The sequence below is a fragment of the Bison bison genome, unplaced genomic scaffold (assembly GCF_000754665.1).
Source record: "Bison bison bison isolate TAMUID 2011002044 unplaced genomic scaffold, Bison_UMD1.0 scf7180017846420, whole genome shotgun sequence".
NCBI classification, from domain to species: domain Eukaryota; kingdom Metazoa; phylum Chordata; class Mammalia; order Artiodactyla; family Bovidae; genus Bison; species Bison bison.
In genome coordinates this window covers 19,267-24,211 of record NW_011476993.1, presented here as the reverse complement: position 1 = coordinate 24,211, position 4,945 = coordinate 19,267, and the positions used below count along the sequence as shown (strand labels likewise).

At 53.1% G+C, this 4,945-nt stretch overlaps 1 protein-coding gene across 1 annotated transcript in view; it reads left to right on the top strand.

Annotated features, from left to right (window-relative positions):
* The window catches only part of FAM195A (family with sequence similarity 195, member A), a 12,052-nt gene that overhangs the window by 936 nt on the left and 6,171 nt on the right, over positions 1-4,945 (top strand). The gene's annotated exons all lie outside the window — the stretch shown is intronic.

Here is a 4,945-nt window from a genome sequence, read left to right as displayed (position 1 = left end):
ATGGCGCTGACCGGGCTTTAGTCTGGGGGTGCTCTCTCGGGGCCATGCAGAGTGGGACCAGAGACTACAGTATGAATGCCATCAGATGGGGAGGACAGCCTTGCCTCTTAGGGACAAGAGGTGGTGTAGAGCTGGCCAATGTGAATACAAGGCCCCTAGAAAAGTTTCAGTGGGCCGGCCTCCAGACAACCCCTTTAGCATTCAGTGTTACCACACTTTTTTCTTAGCCGACTTTCTCATTTCATAAGCTTTTGTTACCTGACTCACTTTTGCCTCAAGTCCTGGTTTGCTGGGGCTTCCCAGGTGATGCCAGTGGTAAAGAATCAGCATTGTCAATGCAAGAGATGCAAGAGACATGGGGTCAATTCCTGAGTTAGGATAGATCTCCTGGAGTAGGAAATGGCAACCCAGGATTCTTGCCTGGAAAATTCCACGGACAGTGGGGGAGGGACACAACTGAGCAACGCACGCATGCCTGGTTTGTTGGGTATTTTCTGCGTCTCCAGGTGAACAAGAGGTGTCCCTCAGTGTGAATCTCTGCCCCCACCTGTGATGATCAGTGGCTAGTTGGGGCCTCTCCACCCAGGCCCCTCAGCCTCCTCGCCCACTCAAGAGGCACAAAGCTCCCTGGCTTCCCTGGGCTGCCCTGCGCTGTTCTCATACAATAAACAATAGAGGGACGTCTTCGATAGTCCAGTGGCTGAGACTCCTCACTCCCAATGGGAAAGAAAGTGTTAGTCGCCGAGTCAACTCTTTGCGACCCCATGGACGGTAGCCTGGCCAGGCTCCTCTGTCCATGGGATTCTCCAGGCAAGAATACTGGAGTGGGTTGCCATGCTCTCCTCCAGGGGATCTTCCTAACCCAGGGACTGAACCTGTCTCCTGCACTCAGGAGGCAGATTCTTTACCGCTGAGCCATCATCCCTGGTCAATGAACTAGATCTCACATGCCACATCTAAAGAGCCTGCATGCTGCAATGAATATCAAAGATCCTCTGTGCGGCAACAAACACCCAGACACAGAGCAGCCAAAGAAACTTAAAAAAAAAAAGAAGGAAATGTATATTTGGTCTGCATCCTGATTTCTGAATAGAACTCTTAAAACCCTGGGATTTCCTGAAGGAAGGGGTGAGAGGAGCATCTGTTATGCATAACAAGCCCCTTTCAATCTCACCTGGGTTCACACCAGACAGGTGACAAGTCAGGAGGAGGGGCAGGGGGGGCTGGTTGCCAGGGGAAACCAGCCCCACTCCTGACCTCTGACCTCCTGCCTGGGATAGGGGGCTGGAGATGCAGCTAATCTCCATTATTAACCAGTCCTACCAATGTGATGGACCTCCACTCAAACCCCAAATGGAGGGGGTCAGGGAGCTTCCAGCTAGTGAATGTGGAGGGCTGGGAGGGTGGCTCCCGGGGAGAGTGTGGGGCTCTGCACCACTTCCCACACCTTCCCTGGGCATCTCCTGCATCTGTTCCCAAGTTGTGTCCTTTGTGGCAAACCAATAAGGTAAGCAAAATGCTCCCCTGAGTTCTGTGAGTCATTCTGGCAAGTTACAGGACCCTGATTTACAGCTGGTCAGTCACAAATCCACCTGTAATGCAGGAGCTGCAGGAGACACTGATTTGATCCCTGGGTCAGGAAGATCCCCTGGAAAGGGGATGGCAACCCACTCCAGTATTCTTGCCTGTTGTGTTGTGGGACTGAGCCCTGAGCCTGTGGATCTGTGTGGACAATGGGTGGGTGGAGTTAGAATCCACTTAGATTGCAGGATACCCAGTTGGGATCCAAAGAGTCAGAGATGTGTCTGTAGGAGGGAGCAAGCCTTCATGTTGTATGTGCTGCCCACATGCCCAGCAAGGTCTTCCATTTAACAGCCCTTGACCTCAAGTTGCTCTCTGCCTGCCGTTCATCCCTCTGGGCTGGATTCTGTGTGACTGACGGACACCTGCCCTCCCTCCACACTCGGCACCCTCAGAGCCTGGGGCAGAGGCAGAGGCAGTGGACAGAGCAGAGCAGTGGGCTTTGCTGCAGTATGAGTGCACATGCGTGTGTGAATGCATGCACGGGAGCACCTGGGACTGTGTGAGTGTGCGTGTGTGTGAACGTGCGAACACTTTCCATAAAGTCCCGGATGTAAGTCAGACTCTGAAGCCCCCAGGAGCTGCTGAACATGGGACCCCTGGAAACGTCCCACGCCTGGGCCTGTGCTCAGTGCTACCTCCTGAGGTTGTGTCCTGAGGGTTACTGTTGGAGCCAGAAGGGCCCTCTCGGCTACTTCTGCTGCCTCATGATGTCCAGAGCCAACAGCGGCGTCCAGCTTCCTTCCTGGGGTCCAGGCCCAGGTGCCTGCCACCTGCTGAGCTCCCTCCGGAGCCCTGCAATGTGTACCCAGGGTGCTCGCCCACTACTGATTCCCTCAGTACATTGATTTTCCAGAGCTACAGTGACAAATTACTCCAAAGTGTGGTGGCTCCAAACAACAGTTTCCTTTCTCACAGTTCTGCAGGCCAGAAGTCCAGAATAAAGATGTCAGCTGCCCAACGGCCCTACCGGAAGCTCTTTAGTCAGCACAGCTTCCTTCTCTCTCTGTGTCTCCAGGCGCTCCCGGGCTTGTGGCCACCTCCCTGCCATCTCTCCTCTGGGTCTCTCTGTGTCCTAATATCCCTCTCCTTTTTGTCTTTATTTAAAATTTTTTTTCTTTTTTAAGTTATGAAAGTATGATAACACATTTACAGGATACTTAGAAAGTATAAAGTTACATAAAGTTCCACTATATATGACAATTATTTTCTTAAGTAGATAAAGTAAAATTTTTAGTTGGAGTTTCAATATCAAACCCTTAGAAATTAATAGAATTTTAAAATTTAATAGGCTGAATAGACAAGTAGAAGGATAGAGTAGACCTGAAAAGCACTATGAACCAATTCAACATAATTAGGATTTATACCATTTTCACACAATGGGAGGATACGACCCTCTCCTTTCCCAAGGACAGGCTTCACTGGATTTTAGGGCCCTTTCTAATCTGGGATGACCTTATCTCAAATCCCTTGCTTTAATTATATCGGCAAAGACCATTATTCTAAACAAGGTCATTTTCTGAGGTTCCAGGTGGTGTTTCTTTGAGGGGCCACTGTTCAACTCATTGTACTTGGGTGTGGGGATGGGCAAGCCCTGGGAACCCCCTGGCCGTCTGGTGGTTAGGACTCGGCGCTCTCACTCCCAGGACCCAGGCTCAATCTCCGATTAAGAAACTAAGATCCTACAAGCTGTAGCCAAACAAGCAAACAAAAAGGGATGGGCAGTCCCTGGACACTTGGTGGTGGTATGGGAGCATCCTGCCAGAGCTTTTCCTGGGGTTACTGACCACACTTTGTTGGCAGAAGCCCATCCTCCAGTCTGGGTTGGTGAGGGCATGAACTTCAGATCTGCAAAATGACTAAGGATGGCTGAAAACTTAAACTTTCTCCTCTAATATGAAATTTCCGTATCACGTTTAGAGCCTTTTAGAAGAGAAAGTCTGGAGCAGGAACTGGCAACCCACTCAATATTCTTGCCTGAAGAATTTCATGGACAGGGGCCCGGCAGGCTATAGTCCATGGGGCCACAAAGAGTTGGACATGACAGAGCGACTAACACACAGAAGAGAAGGGCTTCCCCAGCAGCTCAGTGGTAAAGAATCTACCTGCCAATGCAGGAGACATGGGTTTTATCTCTGGGTTGGGAAGAACCCCTGGAGGAGGGCATGGCATCCCACTCCAGTATTCTTGCCTGGAGAACCCCAGGGACAGAGGAGCCTGGTGGGCTACAGTCCATGGGGTTGCAAAGAATCAGACACAATTCAGTGACTGAACAACAGCAAAGAAGAGAAAAACCCTAATGTCTTCATTAGGGTTAACTGGAGTCAATAAGGTAAAGGTCGCTCCTTGCTACGACGCCCACGTTCTCTGTGTGGCTCCAGGCGTTTCTGGGCTTGTGGCTGGCTGCTGGGTGAGGCTCCTGCCTCCTGTTCAGCTGCCCGTGACTGACTTTGGGCTGGGTTCCCAGCCTCTCTGACAATAGGAAATGTTTGCCGGCTGCAAGACTCTGTCTCTGGGGGCTTAGCAGGTTGCTCACTGTCATGGACAGTGTAGTCAAGGCGAGGCCAGACTGGCCAGGCTTCCTACCCCAACTGGAGAACCGACCTGAGCTCACGGTCGCAGACTGACTAGACCCTGACTCTCCTGGCTTGGGCTGCCCTCCGCATGCCTCCTGGCTCTGTCCCCAAGTCAGGGTGGCTCAGGTGCTCAGGCTAAGTTCTGGCAGCAGGGAGTCTGGGAAGGCCCCCTGGGTGGCGGTGGGGGTGGGGAGATAGGCCCTGCCCTCCTGCACACAGGTGTCATGGCTTTGCTGCCTGCTCCCTACAAGCTGGCCTTCTTCCCCCTGGCTGCCTGCTGCCCCAGCTCAGTGTCTTTGGGGGCCCTCGGGGTTCCTTCACCACCCCCTCCACCCCCAGCCTGTCCTGCACCCCCTCCCCTCTCACCTGGCAGGACCATTCCTCTTCTGTGGCTTTCTTCTGGAGTCTTTCCAAGGGCTCTGGACCCAACCTTTGACGTCAGACAAGGGCCAGGGGCAGGGCTGGGATATTAGGGTCTAGCAGCCTTGCCCACCATCAAGGCCAAGCCTGCCTGCCCATCAACAGGGTCCTCTCCATGTTGGCCTGAGGGGTTGCCCATGAGAGGAGGAGCTCTCAGCTCTGTGTCAGCCCAGGGCCTGGCTCCTCCTGCCCAGAGCATGTGCCTTCTGGAAGAGACCCTCCCCACTCCCAGGCCCCTCACCCTCCAAAGTCTCCCCAGCTTGAGTTAGCACTGTGCTCGAGGCCACTGAAGAGACCAGGGCCGTCAGCACAGATGACGCAGTATCATGCTGGCCTTGACACAGCTAGGGGGTGGGGGTGGGGTGGGG